The 17,634-nt window shown below is 34.0% G+C and overlaps 1 protein-coding gene across 1 annotated transcript in view; it reads right to left on the bottom strand.

Annotated features, from left to right (window-relative positions):
• Positions 1–17,634, bottom strand: part of CDH12 (cadherin 12) — a 986,307-nt gene that overhangs the window by 860,251 nt on the left and 108,422 nt on the right. The window lies entirely within an intron of this gene.

The raw sequence follows: 17,634 nt of genomic DNA on the forward strand, positions 1-17,634 counted from the left end.
ATTACATATATGTACATACCTCACAAGAACGCCACACCCCACATCCAACTTGGATAGAACAATTGTACAGTACATTGGAAGGAAAGAAGATTTGGCCAACATTAAAAACTAACTATACCTACAGATATCTAGAAAACACTCCACCCAACAACAGCAGAATATATATTATTCTCAATGCACAGGAAACATTGTCCAGAATAAATTACATATCATAATACATGCTTCAACATATTTAGAAGGATTGGATAATATAAAGTGTGTTTTCTCACCACAATGGAATAAGAAATCAGTAAGAGAAAGAAATTTGAGAAATTCACAGATGTGTTAAAATTAAACAAAACTATCCCAAATAACCAATGGGTCAAAGAAAATATAGCAAGGGAAATTTTAAAAATACTTTAAGAAAAATGAAAATGAAGACACATGCACCAAAACCTTTGGGATGAGCCAGACTAGGGTTTAAAGAAAATGTATAGCTGCAAAAGATTATATTAAGGAGGAAAAAACAGCTCAAATCAATAACCTAACCTTCCATTTTAAGACACAGAAAAATGAACAAACTAAAGCTAAAACAAGCAGAAGAAAATAAATTTAGAGAGGAAACTAATGAAATTGAGGCTAGAAAATCAGACACTATCAATAAACCCAAAAGTTGTTTTTTTGGAAAAGAGAAACAAAATTGAAAAATAATTTAAATACACTGACCAAAAATAAAATGAGAAAAGATTCAAACCACTAAAATCAGGAATAAAAGAGGGGACACTGCTACCTACATGAATCAAATGAATATAAGGGAATATTCTGAACAACTCTATGCTAAAAAATTAAATAATTTTGATTAAATAAATTTCTGGAACAACAAAAACTCTGAAACTAACAGAATAAGAGATAAAAAATCTGAATAGATATGTAATAAATCCCAGGTTTGAATTCATAATTTAAAAATTTCATACAAATTAAGCCCAAACCCAGATTAGCTTCATTGGTGAATTCCTTCAAAAACTTAAAGAAAATTAGTAGTAATTCTTTACCAACTCTTCTCAAAAATAGAAATGAAGAGACTATTTCTCAATTAATTCTATATTGCCAGTATTACCTCAATAGCAAAATTCAAAAAATACAAGAAAGCTACAGATCAAATTTCTTAGAGATATAGACATGAAAATTCTTAACAAAATACTAGCTAACAAAATCCAGCAATTTACAAAAACAATTCTACATCCTGACCAAGTAGGATTTATCCCAGGAATGCAAGACTCATTGAACATCCTAAAGCTAGTTATTTATATTAGATCATATTAAGAGAACATACACAATCATCTCAGTAGATGCAGACAAAGTAGTTGACAAAATCTAATACTCCTTTGTGATAAAAACACTCAACAAACTGGGTATAGAAGAGAACTTTCTCAATCTGATAAAAACCCGGCCAATGTTATACTCAATTTTGAAAGATGAAATGCTCTCACGCTGAGATCAGAGATAAGACAAGGATGTTCAGTGTTGTTAATTTTATTCACCAATGTATGGTGGTTTTAGTCAGGGAAATTAGGCAAGAAAATGAAATAAAACACAGCCAGACTGGAAAGGAAGAATTAAAACTATATCTATAGATAGCACGATCTTTTATACAGAACACTTAAAATGAGAGCAGCAGGGTTGATGGATATATCATTGCACAGATATTGTTTGTCTACATAATAGCAATGAACAAACTGAAAATGAAGCTAAGAAAACAATTCCAATTACAGTATCATCAAAAGAAATAAATTACTTTACCTAGGAATGATTTTCACAAAAAAGTATATAACTTACACTCCAAAAACTACAAAACAGTGTTGAAAGAAATTAAAGAAAACCTAAATATACGGAAATCCACCCAAGCAGTGGTTGGAATACAGGGATGATATTAGGTCAGAGACTGGTGACATTAAATGCATATTATGTGTTAAATGAAAGATAAAAAGCGATTAAATTGACGGATGGCTCTTTAAAAAAATCATCAAAATGGTTTGTATAATATTGGCATGTGGCCACATTTTTCTCCTTTTGCCTAGAGTGAGTTGTCATGGCAGAGACTGATTTTTCAAGGCTAAAAAAATTAGGTAAAATTTTCTTAGCAACTTTTCAAAAGTGACTGAAGAAGTATCTTTGCAAGACAGTGGCTGGCATACCAGTGACGAAGAGACACTAGAAAATGCAGAGAAGAGACTGATTCCTGAACATGTTAAAATACCACCCCTTCCAAAGATATTTCCAAGCATCAGGAACTCATTGGTGTCTCCAGGTTTTCTGTTTTGTTTTTTTTTTTCTTTTTTCTTTTTTTTAATGTTCTGAATAACTAATAACAGGCCATTATAAAATTTTACAAAGCATGAGAGACTATGGACTCTGAGAAACAAACTGAGGGTTCTAGAGGGGAGGGGGGTGGGGGGATGGTTTAGCCTGGTGATGGGTATTAAAGAGGGCACGTATTGCATGGAGCACTGGGTGTTATACACAAACAATGAGTCATGGAACACTACATCAAAACTAATGATGTAATGTATGGTGATTAACAGAACATAAAATAAAATTTAAAAAAATTTACAAAGCAAATCGACTGAGGATTAAGTTTCAAACTAAATTAGCAAATAAAATAATATTCACCAGCCCAAATCCCCAGAATACCTCCTCTTCTACTTTAAGGCCTATGTACAAATTTTTAATATATTTGGAAATCTCAAAGAAATATACCTCTTTGAGGACTTTTCTTTTGTACTTGGGGTGGGGTGAGGCTTTGGATTGGAAGACTGCATTTTTCTTTGTTTTTTTTAAGATTTTACTTATCCATTTGACAGAGAGAGACACACAGTGAAAGAGGGAACACAAACAGGGGGAGTGGAGAGGGAGAAGCAGGCCCCCCTGCCGAGAAGGGAGCCCGATGCGGGGCCCGATCCCAGGACCCCGCGATCACGACCCGAAACGAAGGCAGATGGCCAAGAACTGAGCCACCCAGGCACCCCGCTGCATTTTTCTTTAAATATTCTTCCTTAACTTTAATTTTAGTAATCATTTCTATTTAACTAGCTAGCTACCTACTTACCTATTACCTAAATATGTATATATGTATACACACACACACACACACACACACACACACACACACACACATATATATATCTTTATCTATAACCAGTTATCTCTACCTATTTATAAAATTGTAAGAACTGTTACTTTTTTTTTTCCTATTGCCTTGTTCCAAGAGAGCCTATTACTGGACCATCTTCTTGCCTCTCACTCATTCAAATCTCTTTAAGATCCTTTTTTCTTGTTTGTATTCGTTATTCCCTAAGGGATCTGATCTGTGTTTCACTCTCCTCATTACCTTTTCTTAGTGCTGAATTTCCTCAACTTTCTGATGAAACTTAATTACATAATTACATTAATGAAGAAATATATATTTGGGATCATTGTAATCTGTCTAGCATTTTAATCATGGCCTTTTGTCACTAATGGGCAGGGGCGACACCCGGGTTTTATGTTGATGATGCACACTGTTTTAGTGGCTTTACCTTGGAGTACTTATAGGAGCTGGAGTCAGAAAAGCACTCCATGCTCTCCCATTTTTTTAAATGAAGTTCATATATTGAGCTCCAATCTCCAATTTGAAAGTCCTCCCTTCTCCCATGAAGGTAAATCAATTCATTAAGAGATATTTTCCCTAAATAAAAGTTGTTTGAATTTGAAACATAAAAAGAAAGAACATATTTTCCTGCTTCATCTGGAGGAAATTTATTCTACTGTACATTTTGGGAGGAAGGCACTGGAGGGGAAAGCAGAGGCAGACATGTGGAGAAATACAGAAAATGTCATTCAAAAGACTTTTGGAAAATCACTCTGATCTCTGTGCTCTTCCTGGTTGAGTTGTCCATATTTATCCAGTCCAAGATTTTTCTGTGATAAAAAACAGTTCCCGCTTCTAGAAGAGCCTTCTCCTGTAAATGGTCTGAGTAGGATCCTTTGATCCTTCATATCCAACAGTGTGGTTCTCCCCGAGTTCTGTCTTCCTAAAATGCATCAGAGATTATAGCTGTTCTTTCCTCTTGTCACTCTCAGTTGGTTTGATTTGCTGCCTTTTGAAATACTTCTGTTCTGATGTTTCAAGAGTGTTTCTTGGGGGAGAATCACTAAATACGTGCTCAGTCAGACCTTGAAAATTGGAGCTCCACAACAGCTTCAGGGTACAAATTATTATACACCTGATTTACTTATTTTTTTCATTTTATATGGAAAAAATAATTTAGAAGGTAAAAGGAAACGTTTTTGATAGTGTAACTGAATTTATTTTACTTTCAAGGGTTATGTCATATTGCCCAAATTATAATTCAAGTGATTGTCATCTCAAATCGTATTTATTGTTTTAGGTCCCCTTCCCCTACCCCCAATAGACCCTTTTAGCCTCCATTATTATTTCATACTAGTATGAACTAATAAAATGGAACTGTGCGCACTTAGGTTCCCAACATGATGCTGAAATTTACTTTCTCTTTGACCTTAAGAAAGTTCCTTAAACCTTTCAAATGTATGAAATAGGGATAACATTATGCTACTAGACCTTGCTTGATGTAGAAAGGACTGACATTAAATTGGATGTCTTCATCATAGATTAATATATTTTAAGATGTCAAATTTAAATGGAATTTATGATTTCTCAATTGTAATATTAAATAATTTGCTTTGGGCAAACAGGAATGAGTTCATATATAATTGATATTAATATCCTTCCCAGTCTCTAATAAGAAACAAAATGTCCTTATTTATATGCAGATTCCTTACATTGCAGTATGGTCTTACATACTTGGAAACTGAACTAACACTGTATTTCTCAGGAAAAGAAATTCTATTTCCCTAATTTTATGCCATTCATTTATATAACATGGATTTCATTCACTATTCTTCTAGGGGATTTTCTTTGCTTGAATTACTTCACTAATTTGTTCAGTATTAACCTCATTTCCTACACGATCAGAGTGTTGTTCTTTTATATGCACACAATCATGTAGTTATGCTGAATAGGCTGTCTCTACTTACATATTCATTAGGTACAAGAAAAACTCAACTTCAATTATGTCTTAGGGTGAGTTGTTCAAGAGGCTACTCTTTGTGATTCTCATTCTGTTTATAGTAGTGACTGTTAGAAGTCATTATTAAATATTTATTTGATGTTTACAATAGGTTTCCTTGAAACTTTATTTAAAAAGGAAAGCATAATACCTAGATCATATATAAGAACCACAAAAGACATTAGCTGTAACTGAAGTTTTCAAAGTGACAGTAAAATAAGATTTTTATGAATGGAAGCATTTATATAAATTTGATTATTTTTGGCAATTATCTAAAAAAATATAACATTTATATAGTATACATGGATTCAAGGAAATTGCTTCTTCATATAAATTATTATTTTTAGAGCTGACATAGCTGGGCTATATTCTAACTGGGGCAAAGGTATGGCAGACACAGTCATGTATATCCTGGAATCTATTATTGATTCCTTCTGCAGATGTTTTAATATCCCATCTCCCTAGAGCCAGGAAGGGAAACGATCTAGTTGAACAGTTTCGTAATTCAAGGAACATTTGTATATTACAACTCACTAGGCTGAGACTGTATTATCTATGGAACTTTGGTCTCTTAAATGAAGTATATGAGACTTAATGCAAGAAAGATTATCTGTCTTGAAAAATAACACACTAAATAAATATTGCTATATTTTTAAATAGCCCTATTTATAAAAGCAAAGTGTAACATACTTCAGAAACAATGAGATTTCAAGTGCCTTCTCCACTCTAATTTCAAAATCTCCTACAATATGACATCTTATTTATGTAGAAGAAAAGATTTTAGAAAATATTTGAAACTGACATTTAGCATAACTCAAAAGAGAGCTAATTTGTAAGGTTTGGGGAATATTTGAATGTAGGTAGCATCCGTTGTTTTCCTTGGAGTGTATCATCCTGTCTAAAAGTAAGCCCACTTGAAAGAATTTCTAGAGGACTTTTGATGAAGAAGAGCAGTTTTCATGACACATACCCAAGATTAGGTCCAGGGATTATGTATACTTTGAAAATCTGTAGCAACTATATAGAGACTTTGCTTTTATATTATTAATTTAAATATTCATGTTTATAGAGATTTAAGGTACACTTAATGAAACAAAGTAGGTTTCCCATATTTTCCATATTTTCTATTTTTATTATTAGCATTGTATCTGTTAGGATTAGCAAATATCAGAAAACATCAAATCAAACTACCTGAAATAAGAATTCTTGAAGTTTTGTTTGTTTGTATTCCCAAGCATGATGTCTAGATGTAAGGTGGGCTCCAGAACTGGCTGATGTAGCATCTTAAGAACTCCCTGGGCTAATTTTTAGCCTCCATTGTGTAATGTTCAATGTGTAAAAGATGCTTAGTTAGCCTCCCTCAGTGTGATAAAGATGACGCCAGCAGATGTAAGAGTAATATACAGATACGGCAAATTTGAGAGGAAGAAGGGAGCAACACTTTCATGTATCTCCTTCATGGGGGCTGTGACCCTGTCCCACAGATCTCTAAACACTCTTCCTTCTACACCACACTTGTCATCATTGGGCCAAAGATTCGGTCCTACGCCAATTCTTAGCAGATGCATGAGCTTACCATGACTTAAGTTGGAATGGATATCAGGGAGTCACCCACAAAGACTTCCATATAAGATGTCATTATTTTGACTGAAGACAAACTAGGAATCTTAACAACAAAAACAACAGCAGCAAAAACAAGAGGTTTACCTTCAGTGTGACAAGGTTCTAAGAACCTGAGGGGTTGGAGTGTGCTCTGCCCTCTGTCATAAGGAGTAAGAAAACCAAGGTGGAATAGTACCAAAAAAAAAAAAAAAAAAAAAAAAGCAAGAGTCCACATGGCTTGCTCTAAAGAAAGCAAGCTAATAAAGAATCAGAGTGGGCCTGATCTTCGGAAAGGCTGTGTAAAGGTCCCCAAGAAAGAATAAATAAGAAATGGATTCCTCAGACATTTCTCTATAGAGGATGGTCAAACAGATAACTGGTAAAAATTTCTCTACTCAGGAAATCTTCATTCTCTACTGTGGACATTAAAATGAAGGAACTATCAAACCAACAGCAGGCAGCTCAAACTAAAAAACACAGGCATATTAATGGACATATTAAAATCTATTGTCCAATTTTAAAATGACATTTGCATATTTTATGCCACCTTACATATTATGGTATATATTATTTTACATATACATATTATACACATACACCTCTATATATATACACTGGTACACACACATTCTCATTCTTTTATGAGATGGGTAATTTTATGTGTCAATTTGACTGGGCCACAGAGTGCCCAGATACTTGGTCAAATATTCTTCTGGGTATTTGGGTGACGATATTTTAGGATGAGATGAAGTTTTAAATATGTAGACTGAGTAAAGCATATTGTTCTCCCCAATGTGGGTGGGTATCACCTAATCAGTTAATGGTCTCAACAGGACAAAGAGGCTAATCCTCTGCTGAATAAGAGAATTTCTCCTGCCTGCTTTTGAACTGAAACATAAGCTCTTCCTGGGTCTTGAGCTAGCAGGCCTTCTGACTGGAACCATGACATCAGTTCCCCTGGTTCTCAGGCCTTCAGACTCAAACTAGAACTACACATTAGACCGTAGGTTTCCAGTTTGTTGACTCACCATGAAGATCTTGTCAGCCTCCATAATCACATGAGCCAATTCCTTATACTATATCTCTTTCTATCTATTTATCTATCTATCCATCTGTATCTATCTATATCTCTCTATGTAAAATAGAGACATAGAGATCTATACAGGTATTAGATACATATGTATAAATGTGTGTGTATATATATATGTATGTTTGTAAATATATAGGTCTCTCTATATAAATACATTCTGTTGGTTCTGTTCCTATTAGGCACACAATCTTATGAGAGAATATTCTTGGGTGGTGGAAGTATTGGCATAACAAATTGTAACAAAAATGATGCAAAAATGATCAGATACATTTGTCTCCTTGAATGTTAATATCTTAACACAAAATGCTATTCTCTTTGGGTTGCACTCATCTAGATTTTTAGCATTCTTATTTCAAAGACTGTGTGTTCAGGTTAATATTTGGGGGGAGATAAATTATTAAAGATAATTATACATAAATCATTATACTGATTATTTTACTTATGGCCCATAGTAGTTACATATTAAAATATTAACTTTATTATATTTTATATATTAAGTATATATTAACATATAAAAGTCAGCAAGATATTTTTAAAGTCCTTCTCTGTTACAGTGATTTTTATCTCTACCTCATGAAAAAATACAGTATCTGTATTAAAGCAATCAAACCCTTTAATAGCTGACATTATTTCACACTAACCATAGCTGACTTGTAACGGTCTCTGACTGCCTGAAGAATTTCTTACATGGTATGTCACGTTCGGGAGTTTATTAAGTCAGGTTTCTACTGTTAGACCTTCCCTTATGTGAAATGTATTTGTAATACTTCCTTAGAAGTAGAATTTATGATTCAAAGTGTGTGCGTATTTTTTAATAGTTTTGACATTAGAATGACAAATTGCCTTACCAGAATATATACTGCCTTGAATCACACCAGTATTATAGAACAGACCCCTTGTCATCAAATCCTGGCTAATGCTTTTAATTAAAATTCACAAATCCAGTTTTATCATTAAAAATATTAATTAATTTGAATTTGGTTGTTATTTCTAATTGGTAATTAAAAATTCATCTTTTTATACTTTTTAGCCCATTGTTCTATTGAGAAACCTTTCTTTTTCCTGACATCTAAGAACGTTTTATAATTTAAAGGTACTACTAGTGTATCACCTAAAAGACATGCCTCTCCCACAAACTTTATAGATAGCTATCCCTAGTTTTGTTTTTATGTTTAAATCTTAAGCATCTATCTCTGCACATGCTATCAGGTAAGCATTTAACTTCTGTTTTTCCAAACAATCTGGCCATCCACTAAAAAACGTTTATTAATTTGGACATTTTTTATCATGGACTTGAAATGTCCCTTTTACCATAATGTTGAAGTTTGCAGGGTTAAAAAACGTGTTCTGCTACTTACTACCTGTGCGACCCCAGGAAAGCTCAAAGATACTTGGTCTCTGTGTCATCTATAAACCGGGATAATAGTACATACCTGATGGGGATGGTATTAAAAATAAGCTCATCTATGTGTGAGGAAAACTTGAAAAGAACCTAGAACATAGTTAACATAGTAATTAACTACTGCATAGCTAACTATATGTATATATTCTAATATTAAATATATCTAAATATTAGGTCTTCTTCTAGAATTATTGACCCATCTTTGACCTACCTATACTTACCCTGGAATGAAACTTTATTCTTGCTTTACAGTGTGTTCACTTAATCATGTCAAAAATGTCATGTCATTCTTATTCAAATATCTCTTCATTGTTCTTCCATAGATAAAAATTAGCATCTTTATATCAAGTTTTCAGATGAAGAGTTAAGCAAACTAATAAATAAGCACTGAATTGGGATGCTTTTAACTGTAATTGTGTTAAAGGTAAAGATCTATGTGTGAAGATCTGTTTTCAAAATTACATTTTTTCACCTAGGACCGTCAAAGTCATACAATTTAAAATAGTGTTTAATTTGTTGTTCTAGCAACAAAGCTGTATTCTTATAAAGACACAGCAATTTATTTTATTTTATTTTTTTTAAAGATTTTATTTATTTGACAGAGAAAGATAGCGAGAGCAGGAACACAAGCAGGGGGAGTGGGAGTGGGAGAGGGAGAAGCAGGCTTCCTGCCGAGCAGGGAGCCCGATGTGGGACTCGATCCCAGGACCCTGGGATCATGACCTGAGCCGAAGGCAGACGCTTAACGACTGAGCCACCCAGGCGCCCCAAGACACAGCAATTTAAAAGGTCAAAAATATTTACAGTGTGTGAAATAAAATATTTGACCCAAGTGTGAAATATAATAATTGGTTCATCTGCCAAATGAAAGAAAACATTTTAGCAGATTTTCCAAAGTATAATGTAAGAATACAGCATGGACAATTTGCATATATGGAAGTTTTATTTTTACCTAGTATCACTTAAAGTAGACAATTAATTGAAACACAGACTGGCACACTGCATATCTTCCTTTTGTTAATTGGTCTTCAGAGGCTATTTGGAGATATCCAATTATCACTCCACCAAATGCCACAACAATAGCAACAATTTAAAAATAAATAAGGTCAACTTCCTTTTCTACTAATAAGTAGTGCTAAAAAGTGACATAAGGAAGACAGAGCAAATACCACTCTTTTCCTATGTGTAGACCTGATTTAGCAGAGATTTGTCAAAAATGGTGTAAATATGGATATGTTGTCAATTTTGCCAAAGCAGAGAATTTAGTGTTGTGATTTGGAAAACCATCAGCAAGAACAGTTAAACATTACAGGTGTACATGTATCTATTCATGCCAACTTGTTTCAGGGGACTGCATATATTTAAAGCCACACATTATTGTTTGGAAATTTAATAAACATAAGTATTATGTTTATCTACTCTTCTTCATTTAATTTCTAATACCTGTCACTGCAATGGATTAAATTGTTACTTATTATACATCTTTTAACCCAGTATCATAAGGCAATATATCAAATCAGCATGCTACCTAGTTCTGTGTAAAGTGCATTTATAAAATTCTATGGTAAGCTTCAATATGAAAATTTAGCTTCAGATGTTTACATTAGAATTTTTACAACTCAATGGGGCACCTGGGTGGCTCAGTTGGTTAAGTGTCAAACTCTCGATTTTGGCTCAAGTCATGGTGTCAAGGTTGTGATATCAAGCTCCGTACTCAGCATAGTCTACTTGTGATTCTCTCCCTTTCCCTCTGCCCCTCCCCCTGCTCATGCATGTACTCTCTCTAAATAAAATAAAATCTTAAAAAAAAAAGAATTTTTACAACTCAGACTATGACTATATGAAACAAAAGCATATATTCGTTATCTGATAGACACAGACACATAGCAGCCTCCCAAATGCAGTTCTACCAGAATCCCCGATAGAAAATTTTAAAAAAGTGATAATTGTGTAACTAGGGTGGGGTATTGGTTAGCTTGCATTTCACCTTCATCTCCTGATACCTACCTTCATTCTGATATCCTAGCCCACGTCTCTCAGTGCTTCCAAATCTTTAAAGCAATGTGTACTTTAACATTAAATACGGGGGAAGAATAAGTTAAAACTCAAAATGCAAGGTCACATAAAAATTAATACAAAAAATAATGAAGATGTCTATTATCGTAAGTTTCTCTTACAGAGAGGTTCTAACCATAATCGATAACTTGTGATTGTCAGAATTATGGTGATATTTAAGCATTCAAAGCAAATGTCCAAATAAATTAATACTGTGCTCAAATGGGTATTATAAGCAGTTCAATTATAACTGAAGTCTCATATAGAGTTCTTGGGGCTTCAAAATTTTTAGTCCTCTTACTCTTCCATAAGAGTGTTACAAAAGAGGTGACTCAAATAATTTATGATTCCAAGTGTTTCTAACTTTGCCTTGTAATGGAATAGAATCAATAATTTCTTATTAATTATGGTTTTATTTTTCAAAATTAATTCAGTAAGAAAGTTGTAACAACCTGTGGCAGTAGGATATGTTCACATTTTCCAAATTCTTGTATTCTGGTAATTCAGAAGCTTTTGTCTCCATCTAGATAAATTAGAAGAGAACAGTTTCCCATAAAAAACACCCGTCTGCTATAATCACTTAGAGCAAAACTGATGAAATGCCAAAGTGAAGATCCTTGCCATTGGGATGGTTTAGGAGAAATAAATGTTTAAAACATTTTCAAGGAACAAACTATTTCTTAAATGTCTTCAAATAATATGTGTATAAAGCTAAACCACAAGACACAAATAAAGATTTTTTTTTTTTTTAAGAAAATGGACAAATGTGCTGATGAGCATAAGTTCTATTTTCTCTATATAACCGGACAAATTGATTTCCAGTGTCATGCTGTTTTAAGTGAAATATCGGAGAGAGTGCTCACTTTCAGGGCTGGAAGTGGCTCTGTATAAAAGAAGATGATGGAATACACGAGACAAATGGGTAGATTGGATACAGCAAAGTGCTCCCAAAATATAGATAACACTGGCGGCACAGAAAATGAGAACCCAAGTAAAACTTTTGTGAGACCTGAGTGGAGGAGGAAAAAAAAAAAAAAAAAAAAGCTCAAGATAAAAGCAAGGCCTCATAACCTTCACCTGCTCAGTATAGAATATTGTGTGAATGGAAATAAAGATGCATTTTGTTTTCTTTCGGACACTATTTCCAGACACTTAATGAAAGGCTTGGGCTATCTTTTATAATTCAAAGGGAGAAAAAGCACACTTTTAAGATCAAAAGCAACCTGTTTTTAGAATATATGAAAGACTCAACATTGAGTATTATAGATACAGAAATGAAATTCTAGAGAAATATTAGTAGACACTGCAGATATTTTAATGATGTGGTAAATTTTAATATTAAATTCACAGTCAATAGGTGCCTCCCACCAAACGTTTTCTCAAGAAATGCTGTTTCATTACACTGTGATGGGGATATAATGTAAGAATGTAAGAAAACAAAAATAATCTCTCTCAAGGATTTAGTTTTTAGGGGCGCTTTGACTTCAGTTCATCAATTATGGATTGCCTTCATACAAGGTTCTATGTGCTTGAGCCACAGTATCTGGAATCCACTGGTTTGGGAGGCAGAGACACAAAGAGGTATTGTACAGAATGACTGTGGTGAAGGCATACCTGATATGGGAAGGCAAGGCCATTTACTGACTTGGGTTTTAAGCAGAACTCTTTTCAGACACTTGCAAGGAATAGTTAACAGTGCAGTATTTGGCTCTGGTGGGTGTGTTAGAGCAGACAACTGATACACTGGCATTGAGCTGTAATTTGCTAGGAGGTTGACAGTATAGTCAGAAGCAATAGCATAATCCAGGGCACAGAGGCATGAGAGCCTAGCACTTTCAGGTAATGGGGTTCAGTGAGAAACACGTCTGAAAATCACGTGAGAAACGAGACTGGAAAGGGACATATGGTGCTGTCAGAAAATTTCCTATTGTCTTGAACCTCTTTGATTCACAGAATGCCTAATGAATGTTTTGCAAAGCTGGTGCAGCATTTTATGTTTTGATGGAAGTGTAAAATAACGTAATTGGAATATTAGATATTTCCCAAAGTTCTCTTTAGTTTAGAGTGAATGATTTAATGGTCTTAAAGATCCAAATGCTAAAATAGGGGCCAGATTATAAAATGGAGGAAGAAATGTTACAGATTTACTACATAGAGACAAGATAATGTATATATTTTTAAGTTGATCAAATTGGTATTAGTAGTATGAGTAGAGTACATCTAGTACCCCAGGAAATCCAACTGGGGAAGGCAAGGATTTTAAATATCTATTGTATATGTCATAAACATTTTTTTTTTTTTTTTTACATACATTTAGGGTGATTACTTCATGAAACAAAAGGCAAAACTGAATTCTGGTAGACTATGAAAATGAGTACTGAGACGTAGCCTCTCTACCTGATACTTGTTCAGAAATGCATACTTCTATCCTACCATATGTATGCATCCTACTACAAATACTGCTTAATCATTATGTTATGTACCATTATTTTTGAGTTTCATAAACACACACATATACTCACTTAAATATGCATGCAATTCCCCAATTCATAAGAATTATCAATTTCTCACTCTTTCATTCACCACATACTCTTTAACCATTTTATGTCTTGGACATATCCCTCTGGTAAACCATCATTCTTAACCTACTGCACACATTTTTCCTATGGAGAAAAATGTATGCTGTGTTATAACTACATATTTAAATATTATAATAGATGTATTTAAGTTGTGGAAGCACGTGGATTTTTTTTTTTTCCCTGCAGAGATTAGGAAAGCAACTGTAGAAAAGCACTATTTAAACTGGGGCTGGAACATGGAGAACCACAGGAGCTAACACTGAAAACGAGAACTGTGTTCAAATTATGGAGGGTCCTCAATACCATGTAAAGGAAATTGGGCTTTGTACTATGGAAAATTCCAAGCCATTTGAAGTCTTTAAACTGTGGCTATAACTTTATCTACTTTCTCTATCACAAAAGTAACTGGATTGGATAGGCAAGATCAATGGTCAAAGAATCCAATTAGAAAAACAAGGCAGCAGTCCCGATAAGAGGATATGATAACCTAATTAAGGCAAGAACAATGGAATAAAACAAAAGGATTAAAAAAAAAAAATAGGGACGCCTGGCTGGCTCAGTCAGTGGAGTGTGCTACTCTTGATCTCAGGGGTTGTAAGTTTGATCCCCATGTTGGGTGCAGAGGTTACTTAAAAATAGAATCTTAAAAAAAAAAAAAAAAATACAAGCCACAAGGTATGGTAATGGGGATACAGAAAACAGCCAACATCCAAATAGGTATTTCTAGGTCAGAATGAGAAGGAGTTCATGACTAATCTATCTGGGGCAGTGTAAGAGATGGAATAATGTAAAATATACTAGAGTGTCCAATCAGGAATACTGATGATACAATTAAAGTACAGAATTCAGGGTGCGAAGTCGATTGGGAAAGTATGGGAAGAAAGAGTTAGGTTTTCAACAAAACAATAGTGAAGGTACCTGCAAGATGTGAAGGTAAAACCATTTGACACCTGGATGGATAGGACACCCCGCAGCACAGAAGAAAGGTCTCAACTGAGTATATACATATAGGGTAGTTAACATTTAGTTGATATTTAATGTTAGGAAAGTATATACTCAAAAAAAGTAGGGAGAGAAAACATGGGGATAGGCTTATAACTCTGAAATAAAAGCTAAACATTTAAAATAAACCTTTGGGGGTGCGTGAGTGGCTCAGTCAGTTAAGTGTCTGCCTTGCGCTCATGTCATGATCCCGGGGTCCTGGGTTCAAGTCCCACGTTGGGTTCCCTGCTCATTGGAGGTCTGCTCCTCCCCCTCTGTCTGTCCCCTTGCTTGTGCACTCTCTCTCTCCCTCCCTATCTCTCTAATATAAATGAATAAAATATTTTAATAAAATAAAATAACCTTGAATTTCAGAAAGTTGGGATAATAAATGACTTGAGGTGCTGAGAATAATGTATTAAAATTGGAGAAGGATGTAGAGACAAATGGTTTAATTTGCATAAAATGGAAAATTTGGGTCATAGCTCAAAGAGGAAGTAAGAGAGAAGGAAATATGTTTTCTTGAAGATAGCACTCATCTAAGAATGCTTATAGATCAAGAGAGCCTCGTGGTCTCCTTTTGAGAATATTTGAGTGGCATGGAAATGCACAAAGATAAAATCATTACATCATGACTAAGATGTATGAAGTCTTCAAAGTAATTTATTTTTGTCTCCCCAGAATACATGGTCTCAGTTGGTCTCTTTTTGTCATGTCAACATACTGCCAGGAGTCTTTTATATTCATGGTTATTTTCACATATTAAGTTAACTAACATCACTTCTCTAAATGCCATATAAATTGTTATTTTATAGATAAAGTTAGCTGTTACCTCTGGAAAATTTATCATCATTCTTAAAATAGAACAGAACAATAGCATAGAATATTAATGTTTCCTATACCCATCTGGAAGGTGTTTGCAAGCAGTTTCACTTGATCATTCAAATATATTTGCTGCCAAACCAGTGTCCTGTGCTCACTGACAATTCTGAAGTTATTTGGTTTGGGTATGTTGCCAGCTAGCAAAACACAACCAGTAATCTTATGACACTTCCCAGTAATATTTTGGTCATATATTATTCAAAACACTTATGATAAGATACTACTATACACAGTTAATGTCTGTGGGATAATAAAGTGTCATTATCTGTACATAAACATTTCATAACCACTGCTCCAAGAGTATTGGTACATAGAAATCCACTTGGACAGTTTTCTCTACCCTGTTGGCCGGCAGATGCTAGACTCTATTTTTTTGGAAAAGCGATCAGCTACAAGACTAAACCAAGTCAGCTCACAGATGCTGTATAGTTTAAGTTAATTGCTATCATTTCCACTTAGAGATGTTCAAAAGAAAAAGCAGCAAACCTAGTACTAGCTATTAAAAACTAAATGTATTATATTACAGCAACAGCTGCTATTTATTTTATTTTTGCTTCACAGCAGGTATAATTAATATTGTTTTAGGCATAAATTTATAAAATTTTCTCCATGGGTAGTCCCATTAGAGAAAATGTTTGCAGTCAAATACCCATGGAGATTCTTCTAATATTTGTTAATATAGAACATTACAGGTAAAAAAAAAAAAAAAACCTTAATGTACCATGTACTAAATTAATAGTAGAGTGACTTCAATAATTAGACTTCCAAAGAAACCAAAAAGTATAAAAGCTGTATTAACAATGATTTTCATGAAACATTATGCCTTTTTCTTCTGTATATCTTTCTCGAATCCATTGGTATTCTAAACATGAGAATTTCCACATGTGTCATTTATTAAGCTATGCCTGCTCTTTGTTTTAGGTCTTAGGGATGCAGGAGTAAAGAAAACAAACAAGGGGTCTCTCCTGGAGAGCACATTTTCCTGAAGGAGACAGACCAAGAAAACAATAAACACACAAACACCTAAACACCTAATGATTTTGTATAGTGTTAATTTCTGTGGAGAAGATAAACAAAGAAGTTAATAGGGATGGATACAGAGGAAGGCAGCCTGAGCTAGAATAAAATGGGCATAAAGTGTCTCGTGAAGAGGTGATGTTTTGGCAAAGATCAGAATGACAAGAAAGAGCCAGGAGTGTTAAGACCTGGCACATTCAGGCAGAATAAATATCAATTACAAAGACTCTGAGATATGAACAAGCTTGATACATTCAAGGAAGAGAAAGAAATTCAATGGGTTGAATATATGGAGTGAAGGAGTAAGGTACGAGATGAGTTGGTGAAATAAAGAGAAGATCCCATTGAGTCTTATGGGCCTTTGTGAGGAGTCTGGATTTTATTAATGCAAAACAAAAGCATTAGAACATTTGCATCAGGGAGATGACCTAATATGCTGCAAAAGAAAAATAAGTATTTTTTGACATTATGTGCTGAGCAATTGGAAGTACAGGAAGTGAAGGAGCCAATTGCTATGAGAAGCATAACGCAGAGTACAGGAGTAAAATTGACACAGAAGGAGTAGAAAGAGAAATAGCTGAAATATATATTTTTGTAGTTGAACAAAAGATAAGTATCCTGGATTAATTCTGTTTCTGTCCTCTAAATTTTAACTCTAAGAAATATTACTATTCTCTTAGCAAAATTTATTTTGCTAACAAAAGACCACAGAAATCAAAGTCCCTATTATCTATCTTGAATCCTGTCTGTTGCAATTATTATGCCTATTTTCTCATTTTTTCCTCTTAGCGAAAAGGAGGAACAGCTGTTTACCATCATCCATACATTCTTTTTATAAACTTCAAGTATATTATTAAGCAGTCCTTAGGCTTGTGAGGCCTAATTCAAACATAATCATCCAGATTGACTATTTAAGGTCAA

The sequence above is a fragment of the Halichoerus grypus genome, chromosome 2, assembly GCF_964656455.1.
Source record: "Halichoerus grypus chromosome 2, mHalGry1.hap1.1, whole genome shotgun sequence".
Lineage (NCBI taxonomy): Eukaryota > Metazoa > Chordata > Mammalia > Carnivora > Phocidae > Halichoerus > Halichoerus grypus.